This window comes from Chiloscyllium punctatum, chromosome 7, assembly GCF_047496795.1.
Source record: "Chiloscyllium punctatum isolate Juve2018m chromosome 7, sChiPun1.3, whole genome shotgun sequence".
Lineage (NCBI taxonomy): Eukaryota > Metazoa > Chordata > Chondrichthyes > Orectolobiformes > Hemiscylliidae > Chiloscyllium > Chiloscyllium punctatum.
The window spans coordinates 102,940,424-102,958,295 of record NC_092745.1 but is presented as its reverse complement, the minus strand read 5'-3'; the positions used below and the strand labels follow the sequence as shown (position 1 = coordinate 102,958,295).

The 17,872-nt window shown below is 43.6% G+C and overlaps 1 protein-coding gene across 3 annotated transcripts in view; it reads left to right on the top strand.

Annotated features, from left to right (window-relative positions):
• Positions 1-17,872, top strand: part of LOC140479986 (transmembrane protein 61-like) — a 36,555-nt gene that overhangs the window by 4,596 nt on the left and 14,087 nt on the right. The window contains exons 2-3 of one of the 3 annotated variants that reach the window (XR_011961167.1): positions 3,283-3,458; positions 5,107-5,461. The gene's annotated coding sequence lies outside the window, so the exon portion shown is untranslated. Of the gene's footprint in view, positions 1-3,282; positions 3,459-5,106; positions 5,462-13,623; positions 13,742-17,872 lie in introns of those variants that run through there. The other 2 variants (XM_072574453.1, XM_072574454.1) reach the window with 2 other exon arrangements.

The following is a 17,872-nucleotide window of genomic DNA, read 5'->3' as shown; positions in this document are numbered from 1 at the left end:
CGAGAATGTGGTGCTGGAAAAGCACAGCAGGTGAGGCAGCATCCAAGGAGCAGGAAAATCGATGTTTCAAGCAAAAGCCCTTCATCAGGAATGAGAATTCCTGAAGACCCTGCATGCTTAAGAAAGCAGTGTGAACCATAAAGAGGCTGGCTGTCTGTCAGTTAGCATCTGAGGAGCAGGAAAATTGATGTTTCGGGCAAAATCAGAGAATTCTTGATGAAAGGCTTTTGCCTGGAATGTCGATTTTCTGGCTCCTTAGATGCTGACTGATAGACAGCCAGCCTCTGTGTGGTTCACACTGCTTTCTTAAGCACACAGGGTCTTCAGTGCTCACTTACAGGCTGCCAGCCTTTGTGGCTTGCATTGCTTTTTAGCATACAATGAGAGGTAGTCAGCTTGTGACCATGGGGAGCACTGACTAATCAGTTTAAAAGTTAGACTGAGGTTGCACATGCTGCCATATGGCACAGTGTGATGTCAATATCAAATCTGCTGTTTGTTCCAGTAAGTCTGCATGACAAACGCACTTCAAGCATACTTCAATGAAATGGTCATGTGTGAAAGTCAAAGAGGAACACTCCTTAGTGGAGTTGAGGGGTCTGTAGTTAGTCAGGGAGTGCCATCACAGTTAGTCAAGGGGCTCATCACATGCAGGGGATTGGCCACAGTTAGTTAGGCATTTGATCCTACATTTGATTTGATTTGATTTATTATTGTCACATGTACCTAAGTGCAGTGAAAAGTTATGTTTTGTGCACAGTACATGCAGATCAAAACATACAAAGATTATTCGGTGGTTGAACAGAGTGAGGAATACAAAGTTGCGACTGCAAAGAAGGTGTATAAAAAGCAAAGTTAAAAATCACACAACACCAGGTTGTAGTCCAATAGGTTTAATTGGAAGCACACTAGCTTTCGGAGCGACGCTCCTTCATCAGGTGATAGTGAAGGATCGCCACTCCGAAAGCTAGTGTGCTTCCAATTAAACCTGTTGGACCATAACCTGGTGTTGTGTGATTTTTAACTTTGTACACCCCAATCCAACACCAGCATCTCCAAATTATAAAAAGCAAGATCGACATTATATTTGAAACTTGAGAGGTCAATTCAAAAGTGTAATAACAGTGGGAAGAAGCTGTTCTTGAACTCATTGGTATATGTGTTTAAGCTTTTGTATCTTCTGCCTAATAGGAAAGATTGGAAAATATTATAGCTGGGGTGGGAGGGGTCTTTAATGATATTGGCTGCCCTTCCAAAGCTTTGGGAAGTGTAAATGGAGTCAATGGATAGAAGCTTGGCTTGTGTGATGGTCTGGGTTGTGCTCATAACTCTCTGTAGTTTCTTGCCATTCAAGGTAGAGCAGTTGCCATACCAAGCCGTGATGCATCGTTGTGCAGGCATTGTTGTGCCTTCTTGATTGTTGTATCAACATGGGTGGTCCAGGACAGATTGTTGGTGATCGTCATTCCTCGGAATTTGACGCTCTCGACCATCTCCACCTCAGCTCCATTGATGTAGATAGGGGTATGCCCTCCTCCTTGCATCCTGAATTTGATGATCAGCTCCTTCATTTTGCTGACTTTGCGGGAGAGATTGTTATCTTTACACCACATTACCAAGACTTGTAGATGGAGTTCAGACAAAATTTGACCATACAGTCATGAGTGTACAGGGTATACAGTCAGGGGATGAGTACACAGGGGCGCCGGTGTTGAGGATTGTCATAGAGAAAGTACTGTTGTGGTCTGTAGGTCAGAAAGTCGAGGATGCTGCAAAGGGTGGAGCAGAGACCTAGATCTCAGAGTCCAAAGGTCCATGTCCTTGGAGGTCAGGGATAAGACAAAGGTCAACCCTGCAGGTCAAATGCAAGCAGCCCAGTGATTACAGGAAGGTTAATTAGTAAGCAGTTACAGTTACCCTGCCATGTTAGTTATGGAGGGTGGGCCATAGTCAGTTCTGAGGTTTAACGTAGAAACATGAAACAGGGACAGGAGTAGGCCATTCAGTTTAATATTGGGCAAGAGCTTACTCAAGTCTCAGGATGTATTTCATGGTACTGAGTTGCTGAGGGCTTGGTGACAATGATAACAGACAATTGTAAGGTGAGACATCATTGTGAGAGTGAGAGAACTGGGACCTCTGGGGGACACGAGGGAAAGCTCACAGTTACAGAAACTCTGGCCTCTAAATGAGGAGAATATAGCACCAACAACAGCACAGAAATTACTAAAGTGGTTGGCTCTTTGAGTAAATTGGGAATATTAATATTATGTAAAGGGCTCCAAATGGAAACAGGAATATGAAACATGATATGGAATGGAATGTGAGGGATAGAGAGATAGAGAGAAATTTGTTAATCACAGACGGTCTCTGCAACCCACTCACACCGAAATGCAGTTTGTACCTGGCACATCGCTACCTTCTTCCCAGCTCCATCCCCCCTCCCCCATTTATCTCTCACCCTGGAGGCTCCCTGCCTCCATTCCTGATGAAGGGCTTTTGCCCGAAACGTCGATTTTCCTAGCTCCTTGGATGCTGCCTGACCTGCTGTGCTTTTCCAGTACCACTCTAGTCTAAATATCAGATTGAAAGTCAACTGCTGAATTACTAGACCAAACGGCTGTCACTACATGCAAAGTAGGTCATTTTTCTTTCGGGGATTGAATAAAGCTTTTGGAACTAAGGACCTCCTATGGGCAATTGCAGTGTTAATGCTTATATTGATTCAGTAATGCCACCCTTCTGTCTTTAATTCACAGTGCAACAGCAGGTGATTCATTGTCCAAAAACACAAAGTTTAAAATTATGCCCTCAGCTAACATGACCACTACAATGTGTACACTCATTGCCTCCTTGTCATTGTCAACTAAGCAACCCTAATGAGAATGATATACTTAAAAGCAGAGCCTGAAGTTCTCATTTCATACCACATTTCATAAGAAGAACTGGAAGACAATACTTTACAGCTGCCATAGTCACGCACTGAACTGTAAGTATGCAAGATTATGGTTTGTGATGTGGAAGAGAGACTTTTTGTGGGTTAGAACTGATATGGTGGCTTACTGGAAGTGTTTTGTTCCCAATATAACATGAAAGCTTTGATTGTTCAATGTACGTTTCGGTAAGGTCACATAATTGGACATCTTCTAAAGAAGATGTGTCAATGACAAACTCTGGAAGCCTCTATCTTCATTGTGGGAGGGCATAACATGAGACTTATGGATGTGTGGGCTCATAAGATTCTTTAATAAAACTGTGTTATCTTTTTAATAATCCCCATAGGTTATCAGCTCAAGGGTCTCAAGTGAAGAATGCCATCATTTGAGTTGTTATGGCCAACATAGAAGGAGTCAGCCATGACAACATCAGGAAGTTCTGCAAGAACAGAAACCAGCAGCAGCTGCCCCACAGCCTCCAGAGGGACAAGCAGCAGGTGAAGAGCCTTCAAGGAAGTGGAGGTATGTAATAAGACCCCACATTTCTAGGCCTCACTGTTAGTGCAGTCACTGATTAAGAAAGTTCCACTCTAGCATCTTTGAACAGTTTGAACCTGCTGAAGCAGGTCTTGTGCTCTGAAGGATTGAGCGGCATTCTGACCCTGATAGCTTTCAAAGTCACAGCTGCCCTAAGCCTTTATGCCAGTGGTTCATTTAGGGGAGCAACTGAGAATCTGTGTGACATCTCCCCAGTCTCAATCCACAACAGAATCTGGGATGTCACCTAATGCTGTTATCTCCAGATTGCACTAATTTATATCTTCCCCCATGACAAGGTCAGTCAAGCAGTCTGTGCAATGAGATTGTCCAACATCACTGGCTTCCCCCAGCCACAGAGCACTATTGACTACATCAAAGTTATTTTGAGAGTGCCATATCACCACTCTTTGTCAATAGAAAAGTCTGGCACTCCGTCAGTCTTCAAATTATACATTATCATTGATGCCAGATTCTGGAGATCTTGAGATCTACCATGACTCTTATATACTAGAGAACTCATATGTTCCCACCTCCTTCCAAAGTCCTCAGGTCATACAGAGATGGTCGTTAGGGGACAACCATCCCCTAACCTTCCAAATATGATATTTTTACAGTACCTTTAGACTGATGAGAAAATGAAAATGCAATGCTATTCACACTTTCACCAGCACTGTAGTGGAACAGACTAAAGTCCTCGTGAAGATGAGGATTTCATGTTTGCAGTGCTGCAGCAGAATCTTCCAGTAAAGGCCAGAAAAGATGTCTTGCATTATTCTTGCAAGCTGTGCCATCATGCTTAGTGCAAAAAAAAGTCTCCAATGGCCACAGTGAACATTCAATGATGCATTTTAAAGAAACAATTCCAGGTATGTCCACAAGATTTGTAATAAATTGCCCTTTTCATAATCCTTAAAAATGGGATCCAATAACTATCCTGAACTCATGGAATCCAAGATCCCACCTGCCTAGCATACCTCATGTGCCATACCTACCCCAGTCTACTCTAAACGCTCCATCACCTACCTGATTTGATTTGGTTTATTGTAGTAACATATACCTAAGCACAGTGAAAAGCTTTGTTTAGTGAGCAGTATCATAGCAAACAAGGGCATACAGATCATAGGCTGCTTAGACAGAGCACCTGACTCCCCCTTCTTATCATCACCCTGACATTCTACCCCCTTGGCACCCTAAATACCAGGCATCCTATACAACTGGCACCGTATATAAATGGGATCATACTTCCTATTCACCTACTACTCTACATACTTGTCACATTATACAACTGGCACCCTTTAAAGCTGGCACCTTACTTCCTATTCACCTGGCACTGTACCACCTTGCACCCTACATAATTGGTTTCTATTTCACCTGGCATATGAACCTACCTAGCACCCAGTCTACCTGGCACCCTACCCTTAAACCTACCCTATGTACTTACCCTTTCAAAAGGAGCTGTCAAAGTGGTTGCCTGTGATGCTGGACATTTAAGTTACAGTATATGGCAACTACTCCTTTGAAAGTTGGGTCTTGGTTTGATGTCCCCTGTCAACCTACACTGCAAGGGTCCTGTCATTTAAATTATATTTCTGAATGATCCTTAATCAGAATCTCCTGCCTCTCTCTCAAGGTAGGGAAAAAGGACCAGAGAAGAAACCGGACTGTGATTGCAACTTCTCAGAACATCCAGAGATCCATAAATTGTAAAAGACTCAGTACTTCTTAATCTTTGGCACAATTTCTAAAACATCAGAGCTCCAGCTTCAGATTGAGCCTGGAGATGGAATGAGAATGCAAGTCCAGGAGAGCGAAGCAGCAATTGGGACATGGAGAAACTCCAACTCAAAGGTTGGGAATAAGAAAAGGCCAGATCTTGGAGTGTCTAGACATGGGTAGAGGCCATAGTTTGGAGAGTTTGAGGAGGAGAAAGTTTCTGCAGCAGCCAGGATGTTCATGAAACTAGAGGCTTGTGAAGCAGGATTGCAAGCAACAAATTATATTGTTCTTTAATATTTTAAAATTTATCTAGTAGCAATTTAGCAATGAAAACTATTTCAACTTAGAAGGTATAATGTTTTAATATTTGTGTTTTCTTCGGATAAGGAAAGCCCTTCGGAACCTAACTACAGGTTTTAAATCCTCGAAATTAATGTTGTGATTAAAATTATTTCAACTAATGTCACAATTTTCAGAACTTTATATGACTACTTCTACGAATTCTCCCATACTTGGACATTTTGATGCATGAAAGTTGCTTTCCAAATACTTTGTGTTCATGGACTTCATGAACTTCATACCGACTTCATCTGCAGGAAGTGCAGCCAGCTCCAGCTCCTCACAGACCGTGTTAGGGAACTGGAGCTGGAGTTGGATGAACTGAGGATTATTCGAGAGGCTGAGAGGGTGATAGATAGAAGCTACAGGGACATAGTTATGCCAGAGAACAGGGGTAGCTGGGTAACAGTTAGAGGTGGGAAGGCGAGGAAGCAGGCAGTGCAGAGATCCCCTGTGGTCGTTCCCCTCAACAATAAGTATACCACTTTGGATACTGTTGGGGAGGATGGCCTAGCAGGGGTAAGCTGCAGTGACCGGGTCTCTGGCATGAGGTCCGGCTCTGAGGCTCAGAAGGGAAAGGGGGAGAGGAGGAGAGCGCTAGTTATAGGAGACTCGATAGTTAGAGGGACAGACAGGCAGTTCTGTGGACATGGGTGAGGCTCTCGGTTGGCTTGTTGCCTCCCGGGTGCCAGGGTCCGAGACGTCTCAGACCATGTCTTCAGAATCCTTAAGGGGGAGGGTGTGCAGCCAGAAGTCATGGTGCACATTGGCACCAATGACATAGGTAGGAAGAGGGGTGGGGAGGTCATTCAGGAGCTCGGAGTTCGGCTGGAAGCTAAAAGCTAGGATGGACAGAGTCGTCATCTCTGGGTTGTTGTTGGTGCCACGTGACAGTGATGCAAGGAATAGGGAGAGAGTGCAGTTGAACACGAGGTTGCAAGGATGGTGTAGGAGGGAGGGCTTCAGGTATTTGAACAATTGGACTGCATTCTGGGGAAGATGGGACCTGTACAAGCAGGACAGGTTGCACCTGAACCAGAAGGGCACCAATATCCTGGGAGGTAGGTTTGCTAGTACTCTTCAGGGGGGTGGGGGGGGGGGGGGGCGCGGGGAGGGGGGTTTAAACTAATTTGGCAGGGGGATGGGACCTGGACTTGTAGTCCAGTAAGTAGGTTAGCTGTTTTTCAGGATGTCCAAGAATGTAGGAGGCTGTGGAGAAGGTAGCACTGACAGGGAATACTTGCAGACACAGTTGGGTTCAAGTGTGTATACTTCAACGCAAGGAGTATCAGAAATAAGGTGGGTGAACTTAAGGCGTGGATCGGTACTTGGGACTACGATGTTGTGGCCATCACGGAAACGTGGATAGAAGAGGGACAGAAATGGTTGTTGGAGTTTCCTGGTTCCAGATGTTTCAGTAAGATTAGGGAGGGTGGTAAAAAAGGAAGGGGTGTGGCGTTGCTAATTAGAAATGATATAATGGCTGCAGAAAGGCAGTTCGAGGGGGATCTGCCTTTGGAGGTAGTATGGGCTGAAGTCAGAAATAGGAAAGGAGCAGTCACCTTGTTGGGTGTTTACTATAGGCCCCCCAGTAGCAGCAGAGATGTGGAGAAACAGATTGGGAAACAGATTTTGGAAAGGTGCAGAAGCCAAAGGGTAGTAGTCATGGGCGATTTCAACTTCCCAAATATTGATTGGAAGCTCTTTAGATCAAGTAGATTGGATGGGGTGGTGTTTGTGCAGTGTGTCCAGGAAGCTTTTCTAACTCAGTATATAGATTGTCCGACTGGAGGGTAGGCCATATTGGATTTGGTACTTGGTAACAAACCGGGACAAGTGATGGGCTTGTTAGTGGGTGAGCATTTTAGTGATGGTGACCAGAATTCTGTGACTTTCACCTTGGTTATGGAGAGAGATAGGTGCGTGCAACAGGACAGGTTTTACAATTGGGGGAAGGGTAAATACGATGCTGCAAGACAGGATCTGAGGAGCATAATTTGGGAGCATAGGCTGTCAAGGAAGGATGTTGTTGAAATGTGGAACTTTTTCAAGGAACAGATACAACGTGTCCTTGATATGTATGTACCTGTCAGGCAGGAAAGAGATGGTCGTGTGAGGGAACCTTGGTTGACGAGGGACGTTGAATGTCTAGTAAAGAGGAAGAAAGAGGCTGACATAAGGTTGAGCAAACAAGGTTCAGACAGAACATTGGAGGGATACAGGATAGCCAGGAGGGAGCTGAAGAAAGGGATTAGGAGAGCTAAGAGAGGGCATGAAAACTCTTTGGCGGGTAGGATCAAGGATATCCCCAAGGCCTTTTATGTGTATGTGAGAAACATGAGAATGACGAGAACGAGGGTAGGTCCGATCAAGGACAGTAGTGGGAGACTGTGTATTGAGTCGGAAGAGATAGGAGAGGTCTTGAAGGAGTACTTTTCTTCAGTATTTACAAATGAGAGGAACCGTATTGTTGAAGAGGAGAGTATGAAACAGGCTGGTAAGCTAGAGGAGATACTTGTTAGAAAGGAAGATGTGTTGGGCATTTTGAAAAACTTGAGGATAGACAAGTCCCCCGGGCCTGACGGGATATATCCTAGGATTATGTGGGATGCAAGAGAGGAAATTGCAGAGCCGTTGGCAATGATCTTTTCGTCTTCACTATCAATGGGGATGGTACCAGAGGACTAGAGAGGCGAATGTTGTGCCCCTATTCAAAAAAAGGAATAGGGATAACCCCAGGAATTACAAGCCAGTTAGTCTTACTTCAGTGGTAGGCAAAGTAATGGAAAGGGTACTGAGGGATAGGATTTATGAGTATCTGGAAAGACACTGCTTGATTAGGGACAGCCAGCACAGATTTGAGAGGGGTAGGTCTTTCCTTACAAGTCTTATTGAATTCTTTGAGGAGGTGACCAAGCATGTGGATGAGGGTAGAGCAGTAGATGTAGTGTACATGGATTTTAGTATGGCATTTGATAAGGTTCCCCATGGTAGGCTTATGCGGGAAGTCAGGAGGTATGGGATAGTGGGAAGTTTGGCCAGTTGGATACAGAACTGGCTAACCGGTTGAAGTCAGAGAGTGGTGGTAGATGGTAAATATTCAGCCTGGAACCCGGTTACAAGTAGAGTTCTGCAGGGGTCAGTTCTGGGTCCTCTGCTGTTTGTAATTTTTATTAATGACTTGGAAGAGGGAGTCGAAGGGTGGGTCAGTAAATTTGCAGATGATACGAAGATTGGTGGAGTTGTGGATAGTGAGGAGGGCTGTTGTCGGCTGCAAAGCGACTTAGATATGATGCAGAGCTGGGCTGAGGAGTCGCAGATGGAGTTCAACCCTGCCAAGTGTGAGGTTGTCCATTTTGGAAGGACAAATAAGAATGTGGAATATAGGGTTAACGGTAGGGTTCTTAGTAAGGTGGAGGAGCAGAGGGATCTTGGGGTCTATGTTCATAGCTCTTTGAAAGTTGCCACTCAGGTGGATAGAGCCTGTAAAAAGGCCTATGGTGTATGAGCGTTCACTAGCAGAGCGATTGAATTCAAGAGTCATGAGGTGATGTTGCAGCTGTGCAGGACCTTGGTAAGGCCACATTTGGAGTACTATGTGCAGTTCTGGTCGCCTCACTTTAGGAAAGATGTGGAAGCTTTGGAGAGGGTGCAGAGGAGATTTACCAGGATGTTGCCTGGAATGGAGAATAGGTCATACAAGGATAGGTTGAGAGTGCTAGGCCTTTTCTCATTGGAACGGTGAAGGATGAGGGGTGACTTGATAGAGATTTATAAGATGATCAGGGGAATAGATAGAATAGACAGTCAGAGACATTTTCCCCGGGTACAACAGAGTGTTACAAAGGGACATAAATTTTTAAGATGAAGGGTGGAAGGTATAGGGGAGATGTCAGGGGTAGGTTCTTTACCCAGAGAGTGGTGGGGGCATGGAATGCGCTGCCTGTGGGAGTGGCAGAGTCAGAACCATTGGTGATCTTTAAGCGACAATTGGATAGGTACATGGATAGGTGCTTAAGCTAGGACAAATGTTTGGCACAACATCGTGGGCCGACGGGCCTGTTCTGTGCTGTATTGTTCTTTGTTCTATGTTCTATGGACATATTTAATAGATTAATCTAAAGAGTGTTGGGAGCTTTTAACTAAATCTGAGTTAATAATAATTCTCAATGTCTCACCCCACATGGGAGCAGTTAAATAGACCGAGATTTTTTAAAATTCTGCAATTTTAGGTCTTACTGAATTTCAAAGCTAAAATATAATTAAGAGTCAATAATTGAGAAATTGGTTAGTGTCAGTCTGTCAATATGAACTGACCACAGGAAATTATCCCTGCATTGGAACAGATGGATCTGAGTCAGACCTGATTTTGAGTCTCTGCCCTGTGAACATAAGGTCAGCAAGCTGTAGATGACCTCTACATTCATGAAGTGCTTCAAAAGGCTGGTCAAGGTCCATCGCAACTCTAGTCTCCCAGCCTGCCCTCGATATCCCTTGCAATTTGCCTACCAACATGACAGGTCCACAGTGGATGCCATTTCCCTATCCCTGCACTCTTCCCTAGAACATCTGGATAACAAGGACACATACATTAGACTTCTACTCATCGACTACAGCTCCACCTTCAACACCATAATCCCCTCCAGACTGATCTCAAAACTCGAGACCTAGGTTTCGGCTCCGTCCTCTGCAACTGGATCCTCAGCTCTCTGAACCACAGACCACAATCAGTAAAGATAGTCAACTGCACCTCCTCCACCACAACACTCAATGCTGGAGCCACCCTCTCCCCCCAAAGATGCATTCTCAGCACCCTACCATACTCCCTGCAAACCTCTGCCTGTGTAGCCAAATTCCGAGCAAGCATCATCTACAAGTTTGCAGGTGACACCAGCATAGTAGGATGGTTATCTAACAATGATGAATCAGAATACAGAAAGGGGATAGAGGGTTTGGTGTCATGGTGCAATGATATCAACCTCTCTTTCAATGTTGGCAAAACAAAAGAACTGATCACTGACTTCAGAAAGAAAGGAGGAGAACATGCCCCCATTTACTTCAACGGAGCAGGGGGTTAAGAGGGTTGAAAGCATCAAGTTCCTAGGAATGACTATAACTGCCAACCTGTCCTGGATTTCTCACATAGATGCAACAGTCAAGAAGGCACAACAATGCCTCTTTAATCTCAGGTGGCTTAGGAAATACAGCCTGTCTTTTACGGCCCTCATGAATTTTTATAGATGCACCATCAACTGCATACTATCCGGATATATAACAGCCTGGTACAGCAACTGCTCTGCACAGGACAATGAGAAACTACACAAGGTTGTGTGCACAGCCCAGACCATCAGCCAACCTTCCATCCATGCACTCCAGTTACACTTCTCGTTGCTGCAGAAAGGCTGCCTACATCACTAAAAAAACCCTGCCACCCCGGTAATGCTCTTCTACAACCTCTTCCAGCAGGCAGAAGATGCAGAAGCTTGAACACATACACTAGCAGTTTCAAGAACAGTTTATTAGTCTGATGAATGGACTCTCTAACTTAAAACAATGTTGATCTTCTTAATGTTGATCTTGCTTCACGACCCTCCTGTATCATGTAACCAGTATGCCTCACTCTGTCTAAGCTCCCTACAATCTGTATGTCCTTGCTTACTATGATCTGCCTGTACTTCTTGCAGATAAAACTTTTCACTGTACTTAGGTACACGTGACTACAATAAATCAAATCAAATCAGGTGCCTGCCACTTGAGAAAACAACAGCTCAAAATCAATGAAGATTAAATATGTTGTCAGTAATATCCCTCAGGAACAGTATGGGGTGTCTGAGAAAAGAGGGGAAATAACTGGGTGGGAGAGGATAACTCAAGGAATTATGGGGCATGTAAGAAAGGTACTTCAATTAATGTTGATGATGTAAATTTTCACATAGATTGGACAAATTAAATTAGCAGCAGTAGCTCTGAGAATGAGTTTGATTGGATGAGATTCCCTACTGCATGGAAACAGGCCACTTGGACCAACAAGTCCACACCAAACTTACAAAGAGTAATCCACCCAGATCCATTTCCCTCTGACTAATGTACCTAACACTATGGGCAATCTAGCATGGCCAATTCACCTGATCTGCACACCTTTGGACTGTGGGAGGAAATCCATACAAACATGGGGTGAATGTGCAAACTCCACAGAGACAGTCACCCAAGGCTGAGAATTGAACCCAGGCCCCTGGCGCTGTGAGGTAGCAGTGCTAACCACTGAGCCACCATGCCACCAAGTTATCCAGCATTTGAGCCGAGCTTCACACTCTTGCTCCACATTCAAGTATGTGTTCTGTAGAAGCATCCAGGAAATGGATTGGGATGTGCCATGAGGGCTGTTTGAGGCTGGAACATATTGAATGCAAATATCTGTGGACATGTGGTGCAGGTGGCTGGTGCTCACGGTGTGTGCCCTGAGATGTTGGTGCTACTCGGGCAAGTAGCAAGCTGAATTCATGCGGCACCCACTTTGATTTCCATATTAACATTTCTTGACATGCAGCTGGTCTGGCTTCTCTGGAAAGTTACGAAGCTGAATATTAATGGAAATAACCAATCCATTAACAAATCATTTAATGAGAAATAATCTCCCTTAGTTGATAACTTGCTACTGCCTTGTGATAAACTCAACGTGCTTCTTGTCAAAAGCATTAAAAATATCATAAGATTCTCCCAATGTCAAGATAGCTCTCAGTTGGCTTCTCATTCAATTCTGCCACAAATCACACCATAGCCCACACTCAGATTCCTATAAGAGTCTATCCATTGTGTGCAATGCATTCACAGAGACCTATGGAAGTAATGAATTACAAAGCATGAGAGCAATAGTGCATATAGTTTTTAAGGAGAAAGTGAGGTCTGCAGATGCTGGAGATCAGAGTCGAAAAGTGTGACGCTGGAAAAGCACAGCAGGTCAGGCAGTATCAGAGGAGCAGGAGAATCGATGTTTCAGGCATAAGCCCTTCATCAGGAATGTCATCATTTCTGATGAAGGGCTTATGCCCCAAACATTGATTCTCCTGCTCCTCAGATGCTGCCTGACCTACTGTGCTTTTCCAGTCCCACACTTTTCGACCACGTAGTTGGTAACTTGAGTAACTAAAAATATACATGATAATGCATGTCTTTTGTATATCAAAAGAGGGATGTTTGGATTGAAATGCAATCGTACAAATGCCTCTCCTAGTATGCTCCGGTCAAAAGATCTTTACAATAAGGCACACACTGCAGGCAGACATCCCAAACTTCAATTTAGTAAAGTCCTCCAGTTAAAAGCACATCAATGCTGTAAAATAGCTATCCCACATAGCAGCATTTCAGTTACATACCTCTGTTTCTGTGTTTGCCAAAATGACAGATGGTGTCACGCCATCCATCATAGATATGTTTGACAGAGGTAAAACAACATGGCACCACTGAATTTTCTAATGTCTTTAAAATGTTTAACCAACCAATTTGTTAACAAGAGAACCAAAATTGCCTAGAACTTTATGCATTCATTTCATTTTAAATCTACCATCCAGATATATTTAAATTAAATTACATAATTTTACAGTGTATTTCCAAATAAAAGATTTTCAACATTTTCACGAAGGCTGTACATTTCACGAAGGCTGTACTCCACTACATGAAGCTGAACACCAGTTTCTGTAGTTTAATTTTTGCATTTAATCTGCAAGAAAATTTTCAATTACAGTTTCAATTGCAGCAACACTGGAGTGTTTTGTTTTCACCGATTGGCTTGTTTACGTTTTCATCATAGTCCCTTTATTGCAGCTGTTGGGACTTCCTGTGACCCAATAATATCTAGTAATGTTGAAAGATACCCTTAACTACATAACCTGCTCATCTGAGAGGAAATAAAATTGGCTTTTAGAAGTTTGAGTGAGAGACTGTGAATCAGGTTTGTAAATTATTATGGTTGCATTTATCTGTTAGTGTATTGATAAACACTGAGTAATCCAGCTTGTTCAGTTATCACCGTATACCAGTCAAGCTGAGGTGACTGTCAGGTACAGACTTAAGCTGAATGCTAGATCAGAACAGGTTAGAGCTGTTCTTGGGACATACATAGGAGCTCTCCACTTGCTGCTGTCACCACTTGAACTGTGGAAACAGTACAAGACAATTGCGTCCTCCTGGAACCCACTAGTTTTCAATAGTTGGTGAGTAGTTGCTTTAAACTAAGTCAAAAAAGGAGTCCTCTCGTATTTAATTAGCAAATTTATATTGTATAACCTTATGCCCCAGAATGGGACATGGATAAGTAAGTGAATGGGATAAGTAAGTGATTGGTTGAGGACACAGTGCTTGTTCAACTGTCTTTCCAGGGAAAATGTCTGATGTTAAGAATGTACTGGGAATGGAGCAGTAGTGTGCCAGTGGTGGGGGAGGGGGTGCATATAGTGCGACTTCTACAGTCTCACATCAATCCACTGTGAAGCAGCATAGCACCGCATGATGTGCTTTCTAATGTTATGTCAACTGAACTGTTATGGCTAAGGATAAATAAGTGGAGGGGATTGATTGATAAGTGTTTTGAGCACACGTAAAAAGGGCCATCAGTTTGATACTTAGGAGACAGAGTACGTAATGCTGTATTCTGTGAATAACAGGCCATCAAAGAAGGGATTTGTGTCCAGATTATTCATAGCCGTCATCTTTTAAATCCTTGGGAAGGGACAGACAAGTAGAAAGAAATCAACAAAGAAATGGACACGGATTTAGAATTAGAGACAATAAAAACAGAGGTATTTCGAAATCTGACAAACTGAATATACTAATTCAATGATACAAGTTCATTTTATTTTTAAGTGAATAGAATAAAACACAGACCCCAAAAGCGAAAATGCTGGAAAATTTCAGCAGGTCTGGCAGCATCTGTAAGGAGAGAATAGAGCTGACGTTTCGAGTCTAACTGACCCTTTGTCAAAGCTTTTTTTGGTCAAAAAAAGCTTTGACAAAGGGTCAGTTAGACTCGAAATGTCAGCTCTATTCTCTCCTTACAGATGCTGCCAGACCTGCTGAAATTTTCCAGAATTTTCTCCTTTGGTTTCAGATTCCAGCCTCCGCAGTAATTTGCTTTTATCCAGAATAACACACAGAATTGAAAATAAAAGTCGCATAGGAGTGGCTTTCCCAGGGTGGCGTAGTGGCTCAGTGGTTAGCACTGCTGCCTCACAGCACCAGGGACCTGGGTTCAATTCCTGCCTTGGGTGACTGTCTGTGTGAAGTTTGCACATTGTCCCCATGTCTGTATGGGTTTCCTCCGGATGCTGTGTTTTCCTCCCACTATCCAACGATGTGCAGGCCAGGTAAATTGGCCAAGCTGAATTGCCCATAGTGATAGGTGCATTAGTCAGGCGTAAATATAGGCTAGGGGAATGGGTCTGGGTGGGTTACTCTTCGGAGGGTTGGTATGGACTTGTTGGGCCGAAGGGCCTGTTTCCATATTGTAGGGAATCCAATCTGGAATAGGATTGGATGCGTAAATTGCATATGATTCAAATAAAATGTGGCTTTCTGCTACAAGCGTCAATATCAAAATTATGAGCAGAGAATAAAAGCAGGCTGAATTTTGCCCAAGCCTCAAATTACTATGATATAGCTGGACACCTTATGAAAATGAGACACTTTTTTGAGACGGAGGGAAGAAAAAGTGAAGGAAAGAAAGCAAGATTGACTGGTTTCTCATAGCCTAGCAGTTGGATCAAAACAACATTACTTGTCATCTGAAAACAGGTACACAGTTTGTCCTCTCAACCATTTAATAGATGGACGCTATAAGATATAAAATAAATAAGGTACAATCCTTCACAGAAGAGCTGGGCTAGTTCTTGCCTGGACAAGAAATTACATTATATAGATAGTAAAAGTGGTAATAATGAATGAACACATTGTCCATATGATCTTCTGGACTGGTTTTGATTGCTTGCAGAAATCAGAGAGGAATTTTCCAGTTTTTATTTTCTCCTCGTGATGGGGTTAGTTGTAAGAAGACAATAATAAGATGGTATCCTATGTGTGGCAAACTTGACGGGAAACTTGTCTTTTAAAGCCCATCAATTTAATGTAGTCAGAAACCTAAAAGAGGAATATATTGTGACAAAGGAAATGTCAAAATGTGAAACACCGGTTACTTATCAGGTAGGGAGGTAGTTGTCGAGAGAGGGAGCCATAGTTTACTGAAGAAGTTGAAGCTTGTGTCAAGAGAAAGAAAAAGGCTTTTGTGAGGATGAGTCTAGAAGTCTCAGTTAGGGGGATTGAGAGTTATAAGTTAGCCAGAAACGATCTAAAGCGAGGGCTAAGAAGAGCCAGGAGGGGACATGAGAAGTTGTTGGCGGATAGGATCAAGGAAAACCCTCAGGCCTTCTACAGGAATATCACGAATAAAAGAATGACTGAAGTAAGATTAGGGTCAAGATTAGAATGGTTGCTGAAAAGCACAGTAGGTCAGGCAGCATCTGAGGAGCAGGAAAATCGATGTTTCGGGCAAAAGCCCTTCATCAAGAATGTGGCTGGGAGCCTTGGGGGTGGAGAGATAAATGGGAGGGAGGTGGGGATGGGGAGAAGGTAGCTGAGAGTGCAATAGGTGGATGGAAGTGGGGGTAAAGGTGATAGTCTGGAGAGGAGGGTGGAGCAGATAAGTGGGAAGGAAGACAGGGGAATGGTCTTTGCGGAAAGCGAATAGGGGTGGGGACGTATCCAACCTTCCAGTTCAGCACCGTCCTCATGACCTGTCCCACCTATCAATCATCCTTCCCATCTATCCGCTCCACCGTCATCTCCAACCTTTACCCCCACCTCCATCTACCTATTGCACTCTCAGCTACCTTCTCCCCAGCCCAACCCCCCTCCCATTTATCTCTCCACCCCCGAGGCTCCCAGCCTCATTCCTGATGAAGGGCTTTTGCCCAAAATGTCGATTTTCCTGTTCCTCGGATGCTGCCTAACCTGCTGTGCTTTTCCAGCGCCACTATAATTTTGACCCTAATCTCCTGCATCTGCAGTAACCACTTCTGCCTAGAGTAAGATTAGGGCCAATCAAAGACACTAGTGGAAAGTTGTGTGTGGAATCTGAGGACACAGGGGAAGCACTTAATGAATACTTTTTGTCAGTATTCACATTGGAAAAGGGCAATGTTAGTGAAAATACGGAAGTACAGGCTACAAGATTAGATGGGATTGAGGTGAACAAAGGAGTTTTAGCAAATTTGGAAGATCTGAAAATAGATAAGAACCCTGGGCCAGATGAGATTTATCCTTGGATTCTCTGGGAAGCCAGGGAGGAGATTGCAGAGCCTTTGGCTTCGATCTTTATGTTATCATTGTCAACAGGAGTAGTGCCAGAAGACTGGAGGATAGGAAATGTTATTCACTTGTTTAAGAAGGGGAGTCGGGACAACCCTGGTAATTATAGGCCAGTGAGCCTCACTTCAGTTGTGGTAAGGTCATAGAGTCATAGAGATGTACAGCATGGCAACAGACCCTTTGGTCCAACTCATCCATGCTGACCAGATATCCCAACCCGATAGGATTAATGATGATCTGGAAAGGAATAATTTGATTAGGGATAGTCAACATGATTTTGTGAAGGGTATGTTGTGCCTCACTAATCTTACTGAGTTCTTTGAGAAGGTGACAAAACAGATGGATGAAGGTAAAACAGTTGTTGTGGTGTAAGGCGTTTGATAATGTTCCACATGGTATGCTATTGTACTATATACGGAGTTTCAGAATTGAAGGTGATTTAGTGGTTCAGTTCAGAAATTGGCTAACTGAAAGAAGACAGAGGGTGGTGGTTTATGGGAAATGTTCATCCTGGAGCTCAGTTACCAGTGGTGTGCTGCAAGGATCTTTTTTGGGGCCACTGCTGTTTGTCATTTTTATAAATGATCTGGAGTTGGCCATAGAAGAATGAGTTAGTAAATTTGTGGATGACACTAAGATAGGCAGAGTTGTGGATAGTACTGAAGGATATTGTGGATGACAGAGCTGGGCTGAGAAGTGGCAAATGGAGTTTAATGTGGAAAAGTGTGAGGTAGTTCACTTCGGAAGAAGTAACAGGAATGCAGAGTACTGGGCTAATGGTAAAATTCTTGGCAGTGTAGATGAACAGAGAGATCTTGGTGTCCAGGTGCATAAATCCCTGAAAGTTGTCACCCAGGTTGATAGGGTTGTTAAGAAAGCATATAGTGTGTTGGCATTTATTCGTAGGAGGATTGAGTTTCAGAGCCACGAGGTCATGCTTCAGCTGTTCAAGACACTGGTAAAGCTGCACTTGGAGTATTGATGCA